This window comes from Halictus rubicundus, chromosome 2 (assembly GCF_050948215.1).
Source record: "Halictus rubicundus isolate RS-2024b chromosome 2, iyHalRubi1_principal, whole genome shotgun sequence".
Classification (NCBI taxonomy): Eukaryota; Metazoa; Arthropoda; class Insecta; order Hymenoptera; family Halictidae; genus Halictus; species Halictus rubicundus.
In genome coordinates, this window is record NC_135150.1 from 10,438,614 (window position 1) to 10,461,886 (window position 23,273).

Below are 23,273 nucleotides of genomic sequence, written 5' to 3' on the forward strand. Positions count from 1 at the left end.
GGTCTTAATTCGGCGGGTCTTAAGTTTGTGACTAAACTTGTCACATTTTTTGCTCTGTATTATCAATATCATAAATTCTGACGCCAGAAACGTGCTTCAAGTTTTTGGCTTTATTTCGCAGAGAATCAAGAGAAGATATAGCTCAATTTGTAGCTGGAGATATTTTCTAGCGCGCGCTACTCTCGATTTCATCCAGAAAACTCATCCAATCATGCTCACGGCATGCACATCGTCAATTTTTGGCCTACTTCTAACGGTTATATTACCAAATATCTGCATAACCTCGGCAGCTCCTGACCAGTGCGCACTAGATTGATCCTTCCTCTTTCGAATGAGCGCAACGGGCACGGAGTGTGACCATGCGACATGCCAATGGAAATTTTCACGTCGTCCACGTCGCGTCCGATCGCATCGCATCGCATCGCATCGCAACGGAATGGAACGAAACGAAACGGAACGGAACGGAACGCGGCTGTCACGGGAGAAAAGATAAGCTGTTATTACCAGCGCATGATTGTTTACTCGGAATAAGTAGGAAGCGAAGGGAGAGATTGAGAAACGGAATCGTTCCGAGAACACGATGTGCCGACAAGTGACCGATCTACGGAAACACGCACCGTCTTCTGTCCCGGATCAGGAATCACCGAGATATGAAAGAACAATCCACAATAATGCCTTTATTCGACTCGGCCGACCTGGCATCGGAGCGAGCGTCTTCTCTAAAACGCATGTACCAATCCGGAAACTCTGACAATAGGCAGCCCTTGTGTACCTCTCATTTCGCTCGTTCGAGTCTCGTTCGAGCGATCATCGTTGTTCCTGCGACAGTATACAGTGGCTCACGAAAGTATTCGAACGCTTACGTTTACAAATTTTAATGAATAAAATAAGATGTACTAAACTAATCTGTATAGAACAATTTGGTATCTGTAGTAAGGGGGAAGTCTCAAGATTATGTCAATAAAATTTGAAAAGGATTCAACAGAAATTGAATTGGATTGATTCAAAAGAAAACAGCAAAACACGAGTCTAGCCAGGGACATACAGTGACTCCCATAAATATTCGGACACTAGGTATAACTAACTTTATGACTTGATAATTCGTTTGTTGATAAAGCAATCGCCCTGGAAATTGTTTCTAGCAATAAAACATTTATTAAGGATGATAAACATATATAATTTATTTGAAAAATATACATACGTTTCATAATAAAAATTATTAAACGAAATAATGGACCATTTTTGGCTCAAAAAAATATTCGGACATGTATTATATTTCTCTGGCAATCGCCTTCTGGGGAACCGATATTCCATGCCACCTCACTACTGTCAGTAGTAAACGTGAATTCGTTCAAAATGGATCGCAAAGGAAAGAATACGAGTTTCGATGTGCGACAGCTTGTAATTTTTCATCGAGAAAAAGGAAAAACCTATCGCGATATTAGTGCAATGCTTCGTATAAGTAACAGTACTGCTGCAGAAATCTGTCGACGATTTTATATTGAAGATCGCATTGATTCTATTCCGCAAACTGGAAGACCAAGTCTCTTATGTACGAGGGAGAAAAGCAAAATTATTCGGAAAGTGAACAAAAATCCGCGCTTAAGTGCCCCAAAACTAGTTAGTGAGCTATTAGGAGAAAGCTCCAAAAATGTTTCAGCCGAAACAGTTCGGAGAGTGCTGAGGCAAGCTGGTTACAATGGAAGAGTAGCTAGAAAAAAACCATTTATCAACGAAAAGAATAGGAATAAACGAAAAACCTTCGCAAGAGAGCTAATTTCTAAGGATGAGACATGGTGGAAGGATGTCATATTTGCTGATAAAAGCAAATTCAATCTGTACAATTCCGACGGAAGAACTATGGTGTGGCGGAAAGCGAATAAAGCGTTTAATTTTGAAAATACAAGAGGTACAGTGAAACACGGCGGAGACAGCGTAATGGTATGGGGTTGCATTTCGTCATATAGAGTCGGTAACCTAGTGTTTATTGACGGTATCATGGACAAAAATCATTATTTAAATGTACTCAAAAATAATTTAATTCAAAGTGCTGAAAAATGGGGCTTAATAATACTTTTAAGTTTTACCAAGACAACGACTCCAAGCACAAGTCACGTATTGTGCAAGAATTTTTATTATACCGCTGCCCCAAAATTCTTCATTCGCCGCCCCAATCACCGGACCTTAATCCTATCGAGAATTTATGGGATGAATTGGATAGAAAAATTCGAAAAACCCCAATTACATCGATAGCTGAATTAAAGCAAAGACTTGCAACTGAGTGGTCGAATATAACTGTTGAATATTTAAAAAAAATTACAAACAATATGCCAAACAGGTTAAGACATGTTCTTAAACAAAATGGTTATGCCACGAAGTATCAAACAAATTTTATAATGCTAAGTTACATTATCTAAATTGAAAAATGAATATTGTCCGAATATTTTTGTCAGCCAAAAATGGTACATTATTTCTTTTACTAATTTTTATTATGGAATTTATGTATATTTTTGAAATAAATTATTTATGTTTATCAACATTAATAGATCTTTTATTGCTAGAAACAATTCCCGGGACGATTGCTTTATTAACAAAGGAATTATCAAGTCGTAAAGTTAGTTATAGCTAGTGTCCGAATATTTTTGGGAGTCACTGTATATAGAGTAAACACTGTATTGGGGAAATAGCGTCGATGTAAACATTGGAAGAAGTCGAGGAAGTCGGTCAAGCAGGACGGACCCATTAAACTTGCTCCTAATTTTAATCCGTCCGGGAAAAATTACGCCAGAAAAAGAGATAGAAAACTCTCTATGTCTTTGTTTCTCCCTGTCGAGATACGTTACTCTTAATTCTTGATTTTAACGGAGCCAGGACAGTTTCCTTCGGGGCTATCTTCATGCAGAACTCAGAACCGGTGCACAGCGTTCGCACACCCAGTGCGCAACAAGTTTTTCCACTTGTATATTCGAATTCGATTTAATCTGGACGACTGCGAAAGGGTTAATGTTTTATCGGTTACGATGCCGCGTCCCCAGAAACTTCAGTGTTTTTAGTGACTGACAACGATATATCGTTAATATTTGAACCGATATGGGTCTGGTCGTCACTAGAATAGTTAGGGGAAACATTCAGCGGAAAATCAACTACTTTTCTACTACTGTTCTATATAATTTCGACGCTGCATTGAATAGTGCTAAAATTAATTTGATATTTAAATTTTTTAGATATGATAAAAGAACTTTTTTTTAAATTATCAAATTGTTAAGTCCATATCCTTATCTCTGTAGTATTACTTGTAAAAAAAATTTCAACCCAAAATCTTACTTTTTGTCGGATTTATACAGTTTCTTATTTTAATCTTCCATCCAAAATTCTCCTGCTCAATATGTTGATCCTTCGTCTCCTTGTAAGGTCTGTTCTCTTCTTGATCGTGCCGTTCGAATACATTTTCTTGCGTACTGGATGTAATCGTCTTACAAATGAATACCAATATACAATACACTAAATAACGATATATTACTTGAACGGGTAATTATTTAGAAAAGGGGCTTCCTCTCCAATTTCAATGATCTTGAAATATGTTGTCAAGGTCATCATTCCGATGATATTTGTAAAAAACTGTTTAGTCCGGGTTACGTTTGGGTTAGATTTCGTGGAAGGGGGTGCAGGGAGGGGTGGAGCCCCTCTGTCGCAGTGAAGGACAAATCCGGTCTTTGGGAAAAGATGGAGTTTGCTGTAGTTATCCTAACAGTTTTTTGCGAATATCTAAAAAACTAAGGGCGAACGGCCACAACATGTATAGGAAAAAATTTATAAGAATGATGGCCTTGACAACATATTTCAAGGTCATTCAAATCGGTGAAGAAGCCCCTTTTCTAGACAATTATCTTTGAACGTTGCAAACAATGCCTTACACAAAATGCTAATGGAAGCTTGCACAGCATGATTATAGCGGAAATGTCCCGAAGATATTTTTCCATTGGAGCAACTCGTTGACGCTGCGGTTGCAAAAGCTGTTTACGAATATATGTACATATGATCATTGAAGGGCAACAGTACGCAAACGGGCAAACAATCTCTAAAAATTATTTAAAATACTCATAAAAAACGAATACGAAGGCACGAAGAAAAGACTTCGACAAAGTACCAACATTTAAGAAAATGTATTCGAACGGTACAATCCAGAAGCGAGCAGACCTTTCAAGGAGAAGAAGGGCTACCATACAGAGCAGGAGAATTTTAGACGTATTATACGATCAAAATGAGAAACTTTATAAATCCGACGAAAATGAAGATTTTGGGTTGAAATTTTGTTTACAAAATGTACATAAATACACAGACGAGGGCAGGGATTTAATAATTTCAATATTTAAAAAAAAAAGAACATGTTTTGTCACATCGAGAAAAATGTAAATATGAAATTAATTTTAACAGTGTTCACTTCAGCGTCAAAAATGATATAAAATTACGTAATTTAAAACTTTGGTCTCAAAAATAACTAATATGTAGTTGATTTTCCACTGAATGCCCCTCCTTAAATGCTCCACGAGTTGAACGTATAATCCGAGACGGCGAGAATTTATCGGAAAGGTTATCTCTCGGTGGAAAGCGAGCAACGGACGTTCCGGCGTAACGATCTGCCGGTTCTTTATCTAACGAAAACGCGATGCGCGTGAATAATTACTCGCCACGCAAACGGATGCTGTGCTCCGCTTTTTCTCTCGGGACCATAACGATCTACGACGGATTAATGGTCGAACCGTTCTAGGAGATAAGATAGATGTTGGGTAAAGACGCGAAGAGTATCGCGGAAATCGGGGAGAATACAGAATTGCTCGTAATCGTTCGAACGACAGAGATCTTGCTCCCTGCTTGGATTTTAAGAGGAGATACAGTAATGTCTCGATACATGTGCACACTTCGGGACCGAAATGTCACTTATATCGTGTACTGCTCGCAAAGTGTAAAGTTATTACCGCTTGCATCGAACATAGAAAAGGATAGCGACAGCAAGCGAAACGTCTAACCAGGGGTTCCCAAAGTTTTACCTACGTGGGCCAAATTGTAAATTCCAAAATATTTGGTGGGCCAAAAAAAATAAAAAAAAAGATAAAGGATAGACATAAGCGAAAGATTTATACTAATTGTATAACATAATCGGTCTTTACTTATGACAATGATTACTTTTTATTACAAACTGTTATTAACACATTTCAAAAATATAATGCATGGGCGAACCTATCGGTGGGACAATACTTAATACAATGATAATACTTTTTTATTCTAATGATTGTTTTTATACTTTTACCAACATATTCAAGACAGTTTTCTGATTGAAATGACACCAAACAAGGCACAATTTGGATAATGTTTATCTGTTTATGCCTCCGACAGCGGAGCCTGGGTCTGTTTTGACCCAGAGTATCAAAATCGTAATTTAATTACTCAGTTCTGAGTGATTAGATTAAATGAACAACTGTTATATTAGGACTGACAGAAAGACCAATTTGTCTACAAAAAATACTACCAAAAGTATGTTCAAAAAGATTCACAATTATAACAGTGGGTCACAAATCTTCTCTAGGTGGATGTGCTTCCGTATGGCAGAGCTAAATTTTGTACGGCATTAAACGACCTTGAATGGGCCTTGGAAGACGAAACTGTTACAGGTCACTGAATTCGTCTCGGGATAGGCTACCTAATAAATAAAAACATGCGGTTCCGTATAAGAAGAAATCAGAGATCACCTTGAAATCTCGGAAGCACGTCCACCCAGAGAAGATTTGCAACCATCGTAGGATGTTTCCCCCGAAACAGAGTAACTAAGTTTTATTTCGAACATTGTTTACAACTAGCTATAGTATAGGAAATAATTGCGTGCCAAACTTCAAATGGGACAACCCGTATTTATTTTTATTAAATTACGCTTTATATACAGATATTTAGTTCTAAAATAAAATAATAAATGTATTAAGATCATGATACACGCGAAAGCGTATGATTCACTATACGTGTACCTGTGCGTTAAAAAGTACGCGAATTAAAACACAGGTGTATGAAATACACGTTCAAAATCTGGATCTCTAGAATTCAGATATCATTAGTTCGGATAATCGAAGTTCCATTGAATTGCCAATCGAACAAGCGAATATCCTCCGAATTATGTCATATTTGGCCTCATTTTATTCAGAAAAATGTCTCAAATGGGTTGGTAAAAACTTCATTTAAAAAAAGAATTTAAAACAAAAAATTTTTGTCATTAGATTACTACTGTCTCGCGGATATTGTATTTCATCCTGTATCTTGATACACTTCTCGGCAACCGAGCTTCTGGACACCTCAAAGGGTATACCTCACGGTAGTGGGGATATAATTTCCATGAATATTTTGCACACCTTTTTCACATATATCAAGACATTACAGTACGCAGTACGTAGTAACTGTTGTCATCGTTGATATTATTGTTACCGCAAATAGCTCTCCATTAGAATAATTAACACTCTTGGTACCGTACGACGCAACGATTTAATTGCCTGTATCTTAAATCTCGGTTGTCGAGATTTATTTCCATTAAGATCTTGCGGGACGAGCTAGATAGTAAAGCAAAAACTACGCTTCCTGCAGGGAGAGGGAATACGTCCAATATTTTACATCCCTCACCAGTGGCGGAGATAAAATTTTGACAGTTACGGTAGAGATATTTGCGACAGTTACGGAGATGATACTGTACCCTTATGCCAATTTCTTTATGCGCATAAGAATAAAGGACAACGCTGTAAATAATTGTAACATTTGAAGACACCCCTTTTTTGCTGAAACCTCCCCATAACAGGCTAATTTTCTCTAACTATACAAGAGGTAGGATGTATAAAATGTGCAATTCTTTTCTTTGAAATATTGTTGGACGACCAACCATCAAGGGTTGTCTCAATCATGACTTCCCTATCTTTCGCCGTTCATACCTAATTAGGGTACGAACCCCAGGAACTCGGAATTTCCAAATCAGTCTCGTACCATTCTTAATCATTCACTTCGATCGTTTTACCGTGCCAAAAGGAAGCTTAATAATCATATCTTGTATAATAATCCTAAGCGAAACTATTAGAGTACGTTACACGAGGTGAGTTGTAGGTTCACGATTGAAATTGCTATTGCTGTTGAAGGAGCTATTAAAAAATCCTTAGCCGCGAACCGCAGACTTTAAAAAATTAGAAAATAATCGCCGGTAGATAATTTTTTAACTATCTCGCCGAAGTTCTGTCGCACGGTATACGCGCCGTCGTTGTAACTCTTATAAATAAATTGTAAAACGGAGGAGGTTGATCGCGAATAAAGCGCAATTATTATATTAACTTGTGTTCGATGGGTTTAGCCCGGAATCCAACAATATATGAAACACACAAATATATAAAGTGTCTTATACTTTTGTACGCCACTGTAGCTATGGAGGAAATATGATAGTACGGCAACGGATGAACGCGGTGAAAAGTAACAGAAGACTAGGACGAACCAATGAAATCTCTGTTCGAAATCCAGATTAAAATTTTCATGGATAAATAGGGCAAAGGCCGGGAGCGGGATCGGGACCGGGACCGAAGAGGGTACAGGGCTGAGAATCGGGGCCGGAGCGAGGGCTATTAAATTTATGACTTTTCCCTCGTCGAAACGAATGGGAGGAAGGGAGACGATAACGCGCATAATAAGCGCGGTCAGATAACGGGTGACGCGTAAGTTACCGCAGTCCGATAAACCGAGCCCGCGTTGATCGCGAAGGGCTTTACCGATGATCGCCGGTTTGAAAGTTACGAGCCACAAAGTTCGGAGAACGGTGCTTCGTCGAGTACGGTGGCAAGCACCGTTACGGTGTCTCTATTTAACGCGTTTATTCCGCCTTTCGCGGATCGAGCCCGCCACGGATGTTCCCGAAGGGATACGTTCCCCGTCCCGACTCGTTCGAATACAATCTTGCGAGAACAACAACTTACCTTGCGTCTTTACGATTGTCTCTTCAGGCCGATCGACACGTTCCCGCCGCCATTTTCAAACGATTCCTCCTGTCGGGTCGGGACCACCCTGCTCCACCGAACCGGCAGCTTTCTACAAACAAAAAATGTCCGAACTCGTTACGAAAACGTACGAAGATCACGATCACACCCGGCGCACGTTGTCGTCGGAACGACTCCGGAGCCGATTACTTTCGACCTGTTCCGAGCAAGCAGAGGGCATCGTTAAAATTTGTTGAATCGATGAAACGGTCGCGACGCACAGCTGTAGACGCGATCACAGCCAGGTGCACGCATAACATTCCGAAAACGATAAGCCGGCTCTCGAGTCATTCGCTCGATCCGTTTATCCGCTGCTTTCCAACCTGCTAAATACGAAGCGACGCAATAACGCGATTTGTCGCTTTATGCTCCGCCCACACGGCCTGCAAGCGGCACCTGGCGATATGTAACTTCTCTCTTCTGAACCTTCCCTCCACACCGTTCCTCGATTAAATATTCGAAACCGACGCTCCGCGTCCCCATCCCATTTCGTTCCAAAGGAAAAGGAAAAGGAAAACGAAAAGAAATACAAATATACCGCGGGTACTTTCATGCAAAATAACTACACAATCGGTGAACCGAATTTGCATACAGTGGCTCCGCGAGCTTGCAGCCGAGCGGCGACTCTCTGCATATTTATGCGCTACGACTTCCTTCGATTGTTTATGAGCGTAATCACGCGAGCGGTTTTAGTCCACCCTGATACGTGGTCGGCGCGAGCGGGAACTCGTAAATTTCGAAACGATCTTCACCTCGAAGAAGTATGGCGATCGTTTATCGGCCTGCACGACGGAGAATTTTCCGGCACGATACGGACATTGCGAACGATAACGGGCGTAATCGCGAATTCGCGGCGACTGCCCCAGGGAAGAGGATTCGCGCGCTCGCGCGTGCGGGCGGGCAAGATCGGGCAAGAACGGGTGCCGCGTCTCGCACACGCGTGCAGCTTGCAGGATGCGCTCGTATAGGTAGAAGGAACACGAGAATAGGACGCGCGGCGTACACGTGCACATGCACGTACTTCGTATCCGTTCTCGTGCACGTACACGTACGCGACGTGCTAGTCCGCATTCCACGAGTGGAACAACCGGTACATGGACCAGTGGTTCTCAAGCGGAGTCTCTCCGGACGGTGTCGGCACAGAGAAGACGGAATCGTTATGCAACGCACGAGCAGTCAGTGGCCCGGTCGATTCGCGGAAGATGAGTCGCCCTTCCGGGTCCCCTTTCCTTTTCCCTTTTTCTTCACTTCTGCTTCTCTTCCCCCTTTCGCTGTCCCCCCGAGGCTACCGCCGCCGCTCCCTCCACTCTTCCGATTTCGCTCGCGCGACCACTTTCGCGCGAACGCACGCGGCACGCTCACGGTCGAGATTGAAATCGAAAGTCGTCGGGAAATGGTGAAAAGAAAAAATACCGGTCAACGCGTCTCCCCCGGTGCAGGGGACGTCGCGACGCAGCGCGACCCAGCTCTCGCCGCCGCGCCGCACCGCGCGGCTTCTGGAACGACGCAACGTGACGCGACGCGCGTCCTACACGTTTCCTCCGTTGGCACAGGGTTGGTACGATCCTCGGGGAAGATCGGCAGATAAGCAACGATCCCGGAACTTGCCGCGGATATCCCGCTCAACGATTCCCGACTCCGTAAACTTCTTCGGGAGGAAACTATTTCGGGAACACCGAGTGCATCTAAATTTCTATTGCGCCGCTTCGGGCTGCGCTTGTATCGGAGTTTGTGATTTATACGGGCCCCGAGGGGAGTCCAGTTGCCAGACCTCGGCGCATCTTACCTTCTCCGTGCAACCGGGGTCGCCCTTGCGCTCGAGAGCTCACACGTTCATGATACGCCGCGCCGCTTCGGATATATATGCGGAAAAACCATCGTCCCACTACATGCCGGGCCAACATGCATCCGCGCCTAAAACACGTGATCCTGGTACGCACAGCGCGCTATTTGACCGGAGAAGCGCGCAAAAAGTCAATTCAAAAAACTTTGCGCAAAATTTTTATTATCTGAGATAGTTGAATGTATGAGAAATCGTGAATCAATATCTTTTATCACTATTATTATATATCGTTTGTTTTAAAGTGGTCGCATTAACAGCTAGGTCATTAGCGACCACATGGTTTACAATTGAATATAGCAGAGAAGGTTACGGTTCATATTTACATTGTGGTGGGGTACAGCAAAAAACAAATTTATAACAGTTCACTTTTTTTTATTATATAAAATAATTTATATTTAGTTTATATATATATATAGATTATATATATAGTTTATATATATATAGATTTAAAAAACAGAAGGACGTTTCCAATATTGTTCTGTCTCGTTTATAAACTCATGAATATAGTGCGGATCTTCATGCATTTATGACTAATGAAAATTTTCGAAAAATGCTAGAATATAAAATTCGATAGAATTTAGTACGTTTTTTATTTATGTTGGATCTGCAAAGGCTGTTTCCGTTGAAAATGTGATTTTATTTGATTCCGCTTTTTAAAGATTTGTCTATAAAAATTGAAAATTGCCCAAACATCCGCAGTCTACTCATGAAGCAGCAGGATTCGTCGAAAGTTGAGATTTTATGACACACGTGTCGTTCTTAACCACTTCCTGAAACGTCATTCGCTTATTAGAGATTTTTAAACGTTTTAAGGGAAACCGTTGTTGTGTAAATTGTTGCATTATAGAAGCTTTTCACGTGCCGATTTAGCGCAATCTGCAACAGGTTTCTCTCGTCTATTATAAATATGTGCATAATTATTTACATCTGCATATCTTTGAAAAGTATTATTATCGTGAAGAATTCCTGATATACTATTTGCATAGTTATTAATATTTGAAAATGATAAAACATTCTGCCATTTTTTTCAAGATTGTAAGTTTTCATCAAGTATTTTCTTATGGTGTACCGCCAGATCCCATGCTCTTTTTTGGTCTCATTACATTCGGTACAAATTTGTAATTACGAGCCAACAGGTTCCAAGTTTGTCCAAGTTTAAGTTTTATAGCTCCATACGAAAATTATGAGAGAATTAATACGATAATTAATACGAGAACAATTAGTTTGCCACATGACGTAAAAAAAATCTTTGAAAACTGCTTGTTGTTTATAAGTTTCTAATGTGGGCCTATATGGAAAATTTAAAAAATACTTTTTGGTAGATCTGAGTCAATTATACTGTATTCTGAAAATTTCATCGAATTCTCAAATATTTATTACGTAATACATTTCGGTTGTTCCAAGTCATACATCATAATACAATTATTCTTACAACGTAAGAAAGAAATATTAAGTTTATAAAAATAAGTACCCATTTTTGACGGGACTGAATTGTGAGCATGCTTGTGAACATAAGCTACACTGTGAAGTTGACAGCACTTTTAGCGACGTCAAAATCGCGTAACTATCACTTGGGGAATCCCTGTGAATTTGGCAGTAATATTTGTTTGTGCATTGTGACAATATACAGAGGATAAAGTAACAATGAAAACGAAAAGGAAGAAAACTGATATTACAGAAAGTAAATTAATATTACGATTGTATAAACAAAATAAATCATACAGAGAAATGAGACGAAGTAAATTTACTGACAATAGAATCATTTGTTTGATTGATTGAAAGTTTACAAAACAAGCTTGGTAGAGGATGACATTATAAAAAATAAGTAACGGGAAGAAAGAAAAATACTGTGAATTATTAATAGAACGTCAAAGATAAGTAAAGAAAGTCACCCTAAAACCATAAGAAGAGTTTAAAAAAGATTTAGTTCGCAAATAAGTTCCTCGTAAAGATAAAGATCTTTCGAAATAAATTCTTTCTTCGGATGAAAACAAATTTAATCTATATAAACAAGTCAGATGGCAAAATTAAAGTGTGGAAAAAAAACATAGTGCTGGAACTTAACCCGATAGAACATTTATGGGATAAATTAGGTAAACGACAAAGCAAATATGAAATAACTGGTGAGGAGCAATTGAAAGGTGTATTGGAAAAAGAATGGAGTACAATAGTGCCCGACATTACACAAAAATTAGTATTTTCTATGTAAAATAGATGAAAAGGAGTTGTAAAAAACAATGTATGTTCAACACGATGTTACATTACAAATTTTAGACGAAAGTCATAAAAGATTTGTGCGTGTTCACAATTTAGTCTCGTTAAATTTAATTGGTTCGACTTATTTTTATAAATTTAATATTCATGTTGTACATGGTAAGATTGATTTTATTACAATCTAAGACTCTGAGCAATAAGAATATATTACGTCATAAATATTTAAGAATTTATATCATTTTTAGTGATTTGTTGAACAAAATGACGGTAAAGAGGCACTGAGCACATCATTTTGTCCGGCAGTGTATATCAGACGCATTTCTTTAGATAAAATATTTGCGAAAATGTCGGAAAGCTGGGCTAGAGCCGATACGATATAGTACACGTAAACACCTATATTCAAATGTGCTGAGGTATGTTTTCTCTAATCATAACGTAAGTATACCTTAACATTCGCCGGGCGTGTACAGGGGCCAAACGTACTCGTGTTTACATATAAACAGGCGAACGTCGCACACGCCGCTTTGACTTCTTACGAAACGATAACAAGCATTTGCTCAGCGGAAAGATATGAAATTTCAGTTGATGGTCAGTACACATTTTAGCAGCGAGGAAACAACACGCATAGACACTACCGGCCAAAAGTAATTGACCACATATAAAAATCGCATAATTTTCTTAAAATTGAACCAAATGGGTTGAGATTTCTTGACACGTTAAATGACAAAGTTTACTAAGTAACGGGTAAACGAAATATTGAAAAAATTGGTATTGGTCGGAATTGCGAAGAAAAAAGTTAAAGTAAACTTTTTCCACTTTTTTATCCAAGCCTGTAATGAAACTTTAATCAATACGTTTTGTAGATCTACGTTAATTATCTGTATGGTGAAAATTTCATCTAAATCGGTGAACGTTGCTGTGAGCAATAAACATTTCAACATGAGAGCTTAAGAATGAAAGTCGCAGATATTCGGCATTGTCAAGGAAATGATGTGATCACAGTTAAATGTTTATAACTCATAACGATGTTAACCGATTTGGATGAAATTTTCACCGTATATATAAATGGCGTAGATCTACAAAACGTATTGAATAAAGTTTCATTACAGGCTCAGATAAAAAAGTTGAACAAATTTACTTTAACTTTTTTCTTCGCAGTTCCGACCGATACCATTATTTTATCTAAAATGTCAAGAAATCTCAATTCATTTGGTTAAATTTTAAGAAAATTATGTGATTTTTAAATGTGGTCAATTACTTTTGGCCGGTAGTGCAGGTACAGTAATTTTATACATGCAGCAAAAACAATGAGTGACGTGTATGAAAACTGTACCCACAAAATAAACAAAACACACATTTTCTGCGAGCATTGTAATGAGAATAAATACACAGTCAGTTTCACAAATTATGGCACACACTTTAAATCAGCACAGCTTTTTTACAAATGAACCAAACGACTTCAGTTTTTCTGCGAAGCTAGATGGATTGGTTTACCAGAGGATATGTAATGAAAGTTTTGAGAAAATTGTGTTTAGTCTGAATTACGAAAAAACAAATAGTAAAAGTTATTTTTAACAGCTTCTTCATTTGGGCTTGTAGCGGAAATTCAAACCATAGAGACATACCCCCTGAAATGCATGAAACCCGCACTCTAGTTTAATAAAAGAGTCGCTTTTCAGAGCTCGGTAAATTGCTGTTGACAATAGCGCGGCCTCGTGTTCACCGAACTGTTGCGTTCGATTTGAATCGTGATCAAAGAGACCAAACCAGGAATCGAATGGTAGCGGCGCGGCAGAGAACGAAGCCGACAAGCGTAGGAAATTCGAAACATTACGAAAAATGATGGTATATCGTTGATTGGCGAGTGGTTATCGCAGGTGAGCCAACGGCAGAGCAAAAGGTTAACACCCTCTGCTAGCCTTAAGAGCGTCTTAACTCGGTTAAGTCCGTGACTCGAAAGAGTTCCGAGCGTCGAGGGGGCCCGTGTACCGACCTTCCTCATCCCGTTCCTCCTTACTCCCACTTCGTTCCCCCTCTCATCATTCGTTGAAGAACCCTTTCGAACCGATTCGAGATCCATCCGGATTGCTGATCGAGCCTAGATTTCGCTTTTTATCTCGCGGCTCGATCGGGCTTGCTCTCCGTGTACGAATCGGTTACTAATCATGGGATTTGAAAAGTGTATCGACTAGAAAATATATATGCATTGGACTACTGATTTTTTAGGCTTCTCTTTGTAAAACTCGGGAATCGCGTATCATGTGCGAATAATTTTCTTTCGATGTAAGACGATGGTTCGGGACGGCTTTCGACGTATTGCGGATGAGGGTTCCCATTCGACTTGACATTGTTTTTGAGTGGGATGAAAAATAAAGTTCTCCGGCAGACCATAAAGTGGTCGGCCGAGCAGGTATATCTTTCGTTGGAAAAGGATAGAATATGGCGCTAAAAGAGGCGGTGTCGCCAGATCAAGACTTATTCCCCCACTCTAATTTCCCCTTCCACCGCGCTATTCCCCACGCTTCCACCGAGGCTCGGTCACGTGACGCGTTTCGAATCTCTGTCGCGCATAATCCGGTACTGGCAGAGAGAGGGTAACTTTTTCTCCGCGATTCGTGCTCGTTCCCCTCATCTGGCGACACTGCTAAGAGGTGTCGAGCGGACAACTTCAAAAGAAGAAAGGGGGATAGAGATTTTCTTGTTGCGAGAAAAATATCGTTGTCTCGTATCGAAAGAGAACTATATGTAACCGTGAAATACTGGGTCGAATCATCGGAGCTCGCGGGAGAAAAAAGGCCCAGGGAAGAAGCAGAGGCCGCGACAAAAAGAAACGTGAGGAAATCAAAGACGCCCGTACGATCTCGCGCACGATACGCGCGAAGGCGGGCCCTACGTTTCGCGCATCGGAGGAACGCGCTTGTAGATAGATATACCCGTGCGTCTATCTGAATGCACGTACACACGGTGCAACGAAACGCGCGATACGGTGCACACGTTGCCAAGATACAGGACACGGCTCCAGGCGCGGTCAGATTAATGAAACTCTTGGGAAAACAGAGACTCTCAACCGTGGACCGATGCACAGATACACGGTGGTTCGAACGCGACAATTAGCTGGACGGAATTCATTTTCAAACCAACAAAAACGACCGTTGCATACGTAACGACCAAATGCAGAATGTAAATTTTATGAGTTGTTCTAATCAAGAAATACCCATTCTAGAATTCCCATTTTAGAAAATGTTGGGGGTCCCCCTTTTCCCCAAAAAAATTAATACATACTAAAAAATATTAGTCCCTTTGACCATTTAAACAAATTTTTATAGTTTGACCTCCTACTAGAGTCGTAGCTCAGTACTGCACTATCGCATAATATAAATATTCGACATTCTTTATATTTATTTTTCTTATTTTCTAACCTAGGATAGAAATGTTGTAACTTTTTTGGCGTGGTTAGGTATATCAAAATTTGTCCATTATTGGCGTTTAGGAAAACACTACTGTTGAGATACATTCAATGAAACAATCTTTTGTTTTAGGAAGTAATACAGTCTTTAGTCGATATATGTCCCAAATGCCTAGCCGATTAAAGTCCCAGAACTATCCCCACTGCGGCAGGGTATACCGCGTGAGGGGCCAAGAAGCTCGAGAGACCTCGATCGCCTTTTCTACGTTCAGCGTGGATCAAAGAATAGTATCTCCTGGTCGATATATGTCGCTGGCTAGACCATTGCTTTGGACATATATCGAATAAACACTGTATCGTAATAAGTAGAAGAGAGAGAGTTGTTTAATGAGTTGAGAGAGGAGGGTGTGATACAACTAATAATAATTTAATAACAATTTCATTGCTAATTTTTGTTTAAATCACATTTTTCTTGTAATGGCAAATCCCGATTCATTTAAAATTCGTTTAGACGTGTCAAACTCGCAATCAGCAAGAATCAGAACTTTCATGAACACTAACACTTTAAGTGTTCCGAGGACACGACCATAAGACACCAATGCTTGAAAACAACCAGCAAAGTTTCAATTTTTTAGATTGAAACATCCCCTATAAGGGGGCAGTTTTATAAAGACAATTTCTCATTTTACCAAATAAGGAATACCAGAATTAGACTCTACGACTACAAAACCCTCCAAACCCGTTCTGTTTGTAATTAATAATATGTATAATTACCAGAGACATGAATTTTGTCCAGCTCTTTGCAATTCTGGCGTATTATGCACTTCGATGCACGAACTATGATCTTCGTTCGACGTACGTCGTTGTCGGAATCGACCGCCCGAACGAATGCGTTTCATTGGCGAATAAGCTTCGGAAAGCTAAGAAAACTTCTCCGGGATGTATCGCGTGATTTCTTTTTTTTTTTTTTTTTTGAGAAAAGAACTCAATTACGCTATAGTCGGGCATAGAATCGATTCGATGAACGTTAATTAACTGTCAAACTACTACGAGTTACCGCTCCGCGAGAAAATAAAGAACGAGAGGGTAGGAAGGGGGTAGGGAGAGAGGAAGAAAGAGAGAGAAAAAGAGAGAGAAACCGGCTCCGTTTAACTAGGTCCGTTACGTTTGGTTCGCGCATCGCGGAACCTAGCCATGCACATACACGTTTTGTGTTGGTTAAATTATTATTAATGCTATTATCGCAACTATTATCATTATTATCAGAAGCCAAGAATAACAGTTATTTTTTAAATTGTTCCAAGCAAAATCATTAGCAAAAAGGTAAGTTTTATTCAAGGTAAGGTTCCCATCTTTGAGAAAAATCGAATTTTTGTTTATACTTTCCTCTTCTTGGATATGTATAGATTACGTAGTTAAATGAAAGATTCGAAATTTTCAAATGTTTTTGTGGATAAAATCACTCGGTAGTAATTGTACAGTTTGTTGTCTAACTTGTACAATCGCAATCAAAAGTAAGTAAGTTTAACAAATAATGATTTATGCAACACCGTCGATCATCTAGCATTAGTTTCAGAGCTGAAAAAACTGTGCGGCAAATAACAGCAACTCTTGTTACATGTAGCACTGTATTTATATTAATTATTTGTAATATTATTTTAAAAACTATGATGATCCATAGTAACTAAAACGAAATTTCGATAAGAGTCGTTAATGGTCAAAAAAATTTCGGTCGTGTATAATGATTATTTGTAACCGAATCATTTAAAGAAAAACTTTCATTCTTGTGCCGTAACTTTTAGAATTTTCGGTATAAAAATTATGGTATCTGATCACTATTATTATTTTAAATAAATAAATAAAATCTTTGGTATGAACGAGATAAACATATAACAGGGAATGTTTGTACGTTGGACAAAGTTTGTCGAAAGAATATAGCTGAAGTCATAATAGCTGTCCATTTCACTCCTACGCTGCAAGTCTAAAGCAGTAGTAGTGGGATGGACAACTATTATGACTTCAGCTATCGAAGAACAGGTATGCAATGAGGTACACTTCTTACTACCTGTTTGCTTCGTGAATATTAAGCAGTTTGTTTTATACCTTTATAATAATGATAATAATAACACCCATTACTTATAATTGGTCAGGAAACGAAGGTAATATCTGAAGGTGTCGAGAAGGATGAAAGGTCTATCGACTCGCAGATATTATTCACACTCATAATGATCTGCTAAATGCAATTTATGTTGTCCATATAGAGTGCAATAGGATTTTTTAAGTGAAGAAAGTAATGTGTCGGCGCAGACTTGAGCACATCTAATTACAGACTCGTGAAAAAGTCAACTGTACTCAACTCAAACTGAGTATGTTAATAGTAGGACCACTGCGACCGTCGCACGACAACCTATTATTTAATTTATTTTCTCTTAAAAACGTTAAAATCAATTCTCAAGTAACGATCCTTTAATATAAAATGTTTCTAGCTATGTAAATATTATTTTTGTCAAGCACTTTTGCAACTCATAACACTACTTAGACACCAAAAATAATAGTTTTACAAATTCATTTCTATGGAGGTGGAAGAGAATTATTTTGATCACAACTTATACCAGCATAATTATATTCTCAACCTAGATAGAAAAGAACAAAACCTGAGCCAATACCTTAAACCGACAAATAAAATATGACAGCATAGTAGTTTTTCATAATATTAGTATTTAGACAGTTGGAAATATTTGATACAATTAAGAGTTCGAACTATTAGTACAATCGGAACATTTGTACGTATACAGGGCGATTCAGCTAAATGCGCCACCTAAATTACATGTGAACTATTTGGTATACGAAGGAATGGTTGAAACGAAAATTGTATGGTTTCAAGAGTAACAACCAATGTAACAATGAGTTTTTTTCTGCCTTTTGATTCAGATATAAAAGTCGCCTTGAATTTCTTCATCATAAAGGGTAAATTTTAATCTTGTGGTTACAGAGAGAATTGAATTCTGAATTAAAAAACTGTGTGGGTATATGGGGTGAAAAACAAATGTAACATTGTATGCTACTCTTGAAACCACAGAGCTTTCGTTTCAACCATTTTTTCATGTACCAAATAGTTTACATTGGTGGAACACTTAGCTGAATAGCCCTGTACCGTTAGTTTGTATGTAACGACGTAGAATAATGTTCGTTGAAAAATCTTTAACACGTACTTTTTTCTATCTGGAATGTTCCCTGCGAAAGGGGTGGGAACAGTCCTAAAAGTTAGCGATAAATAACTCATTTTCTTAATATAGGGTGGGCCGGAAATCGTAGTACGAACGTGCTTCTACATTAAAAAAATAAACAAAAATTTCGGTATAACATTTTTTCATCCGAATTTTTCGATGTTTGCTATTTAACAATAATTATTACGTATTTTTCCATCTCATACATAAATGTAAACTTGTACAATATTTTGAACTATAATACTGTGTTGTGCAATAATATGTTGCGAGTTATTTGTTTAATAGTCGAAGCTGCTATCGTAAGTGTCAGTGCGATACGGTAATACTAGTCTATCACTTTTATAGTCAATGCTGGCTGCGACTTTCCGTAGCCGTGAAACATAATTACGTGTTTCCATCAAGATGTTTACGATGTTCACTGATTGACGTACACACGTGATGATCGCAAGAGTAAACAAATAGAAATAGTAATAATTTTCACGGCAGTGCATAAACACGGTTATTACTAGAGGCGTGCGAAAATTCGAGATCCCGACTGCCGTTTCCCAAACTGCTCTGCAGTGCTGTATAGTAGCGTAGAAAATATTAAAATACACAGTCACATGTTTGTTTATATGACACTCCGAAACCATGAACGTAAAAAAATGTTTAATATACCACGTTTTTAAGACGGACTGAAAAGTATAAAATAATTTTTCCTAGTCCCATACAGATTCTTAACCCTATACGGATAGTCCTGAAAATTTGTGATTGTGAATTTTTAATAGCTATGAAAATACTTGTAAAATTTAAAACGAAAAACGTGTAGAGAGTAGCTGCCCTTGAGAAAACTCACGCAACAGAACTATTCATGCATCAATTATCTATAATCTATTCCATGCGCCCCACGTTTTTCGTTTTAAATCTTACAAGTATTTTCATAGCCATTCAAAATTCACGATCACAAATTTTCAGGACTATCTGTAGGTGGCTAGGAAAAATTATTTTATACTTTTTAGTCCGTCTTAAAATGTGGTATATTAAAATTTTTTTTTATTTAAGTAACTATTTTCTACTTTTTAGTCTTGTGTCTGTGGTCATCCAGTTCTGAGCTATGCTAAAGTTTCAAGTCTCAATCAATAACAAAATTTGTACCGAACAGACAGACAAGAAAGCGAGTGAATAAAAACGTGGTAAAATATAAATGATTAAATGGTGGGTGGTCGGAATTTTTGGAAATCCCGATTCTTTCGAGAATCCCGAAATTTTCGAGTACCTGTCCCGATCCCGAAAAAATTTCGTGCTCCCGACCCGATTTCGGGTTCTTGCACACCCCTAGTTATTGCGTAAACTGCACAATTTTTTATAGAACCGTTAGAACTTTAAACTAATCAAATATTATCAGTACATTGTATAATTGTAAACTTAAACTAACTCACACACTTGCACATGTGTGTATACATGCAAACCTCTACTTTCTAAATAAAAAGAAATTGTATAATTATGAAATGGAAATAAACCTGCTACTTACCCACAACATGCATACATATGTATGCAGGGTGAGTCACCACCTGAATTGAGTTTTCATTTCATTATGCGTAATATTTGAATATGCGATTTGAAAGAGTATCGAATGCTGAGTAAAAAGGTATTGAGGTCCGTGGGGTGAAAAAGTAATGATTACCGAAATATTCTTTGGTTAACCTTTGGTGGTAGTAGGATAGCAAAACTTTTTTAGTTTCAATAATTTTTTTGCAAATCTTCTTCGTGTTCTTTCACTGTTCTCATTTAAACCGGACACTCTGTATATGTGTAAAAAACCTGAGAATAAGAATAGACTCTAAAGGAATTAAGACTATTATTTATTTCATATCGCATGACGTAAAAAAATTTTTGGTAGCGTAAAGGACACAATTACTGTGCTTATATTAATTATGCTTATTTTGAAGAATAATGAATATTAAAAAAGAGATATATAACATTTATATTAACTGATCTGAATGAAAAACATTTAATATTCATTATACTTTAATGCTTTAATTGATAAGTAATTAATTTCCCAAGCAAGGAAATACGCAGTGAGACAATGGAAAAATAGATCGTGCGATTAGTTACCTCTTTCGTTACACAATCTCGACTTTTACACGCATATTCGGTCCTGTTTCATGCAACAAGCGAGGCTCTACTGTATACAGTTAATAAAACAAAATAATGTAAACTACGTTCAGCTGTATAAACCTCACTTAGAAGTAAGTTTAAATAAAAAGAAAACAAAATTTGATTTTCGAAGCCATAGTGTGCTGTCATACTTTTCAAATTTCAGAGAAGCGCAAATCAAAGGTGCGACAACCTTACTGTTTTAGAGCTGTTAGAAATATGTGTGTAATTCTTTTAATGTAAATTCGAAAATTAATTGTTAAAAAGTGTAATTAGCTATGGGAAATTGTTGTTTTTCGTAATAAAAAATGCATTGAACTTAATATCATTGTTACACTATTGTATTAAAAGCAAAACAACCTAGAACGAAATATTTTTTACCATTAGAAAAAGTGACAAAATTCTATTCATAAAACGTCATTTTTTTTCAAAAGTTAACTTAGCCCTTTGTGGACGTATGTCAACTCTCACGACCAAAGCTTTCCTACCGTTCCAGTCGTATGTCTGCTCTCAGCCACCACAGCAAAGAAACCATATTGATCTTATATTATATTAAGTTGACAAAAATATAAAATATAGTTTTCACATAACATAAAATTAAAACATATTACTGTGTTACATATGTCTAAAGTTTAAAAAAGAATTAATAAATATTGTTTTTCCTTCATGATCTTGCATATTATGTACTACTGTTCGTTCAACGAAAATTAATTCCGACCAACATACAGTAAAGGGTTAATATACTTTGGTTCTGTCAGGTATACAGAGTTAAAGGCAAGGTGGCAAACTGCAAACCAAACGCATTGGAAACCCATATGATAATCAAACATTTAAAGTGATGTGCATGTGTAATAACTATTTATTTTTCTCAGATTGCTTCGAACATCTGATAGCGCTGTGCGAAACGTTACGACAGAATGGAATAATAGGAACTTTGAAGGACTCGTACTTTCGGATGTGTTCGAGCATTTGAATTTTTACAGTTCTAGATTGAACGTCGATAACGTACCGTAGAGCAGTAGGAAAAGCGAAAGGTTATGTGGCGAATAATTTCGTGTCGATGAGGGAACGCGATACATATTCAAGCAGCACAGCTATATAGAGTGACAAGAACGATGCGACGAAATACGATGCAATGGGAGGTGATAGGAGGCGAAGCGAGGCGAGGCGAGGCAAGGCGAGGCAAAAGCAAGCCAGAGTGGGGCGGGACGAGGCGAGGAAAGGCAAGGTGAGGCGCGACGAGGCGAGGCGAGGCGAGGCGAGGCGAAGCGACGCGACTGGACGTGACGACGACGGTTCCCTTTACTCCGAATCGGATCGGATCAGATCGGATCATGCGCGTCGTAGTAAATTCTGCAAGTTGTACAACGACGCGACTTTGATCCTTTTTTACACACACACACACACACGTGTGTACATAATTTTCCTTGAAGTCTGTCGTGTGTCGCCGATTATGCATACACCGCGACTCCGTAATAAAACAGAGAAACTTTAAAACTTATTACCATATATGTTCGAAACACCGAAGAGATAATCGATCGATGCTGAAATTGATCAAATTTAAAAAGATCACGGTGAATTTGTTGGTCGACTGTAATAGATAGATCGGAATAAAAACCGTCGCGGAACGATTCGCGCGATCCGACGGAACTCGAGCATCGAATTCTCGATGCCGTTTTAAACGTTGCCGCGAGCACCGTCCACAATGATTCGATACATCGAAGATAATGCGAGGGCAACTTCGACATCGACTTCCACGCGACCCAAGAACAGAGCGTACTCACCCGCGTCGTTGTCGAGTCGATCGTAAGAATCGAAAGAACGGTTAGGTTGGAAAAGGGATGCGATGTCCAGTTGTCGATTATCGAACCCGAATAGCACGCCGGCAGGAGAGGAGCTGGCTGTCGTAAAATCGTAGTTACGCAACACGCAACTGGTGGCAAACACACACGGTACGGCAGATCGAAAACAAAACGTCAGCGGTCAGCGTTGGCGGTGTCGTCGACGTCGACGTCGACGTGTCGTACGCGGCAGAGAACGCGCGCCAGTATCGAGCGTACCGCACACCCGAACGGAACGGTACAGAACGGATCCAACGGAGAGACTCACCAGTCCAGAGATAAACACGGCTCCAAACTAATCACAAACAGAGAAAAGCGTACGCGAGAAGAGGAGACGCGATTGTATATTGGCAACCGCGTCACTCTCAAACTGTGAATCGAAGATCATCGACCACCAACCACGTTGTCACGGTCCAAATAAAGATAGAGAGACGGAGACAGAGGGAAAGAGACAGCTGCGCCGAATGACAGCCGAGGAAAACTTTACCGCGATCGGCTAAATCCGAACGAACACGCTTAGACTCGATCGCGTTCTCCGTACCGTCCGCACTGACACTCGGT

At 38.9% G+C, this 23,273-nt stretch overlaps 1 protein-coding gene across 2 annotated transcripts in view; it reads right to left on the reverse strand.

Annotated features, from left to right (window-relative positions):
- Positions 1 to 23,273, reverse strand: part of Ntan1 (N-terminal amidohydrolase 1) — a 61,623-nt gene extending 38,350 nt beyond the window's left edge. The window contains exons 1-2 of one of the 2 annotated variants that reach the window (XM_076805155.1): positions 22,656 to 23,272; positions 7,986 to 8,097 (exon numbers count right to left, since the gene is read on the reverse strand). The gene's annotated coding sequence lies outside the window, so the exon portion shown is untranslated. Of the gene's footprint in view, positions 1 to 7,985; positions 8,098 to 22,655 lie in introns of both variants that reach the window. The other variant, XM_076805156.1, reaches the window with a different exon arrangement.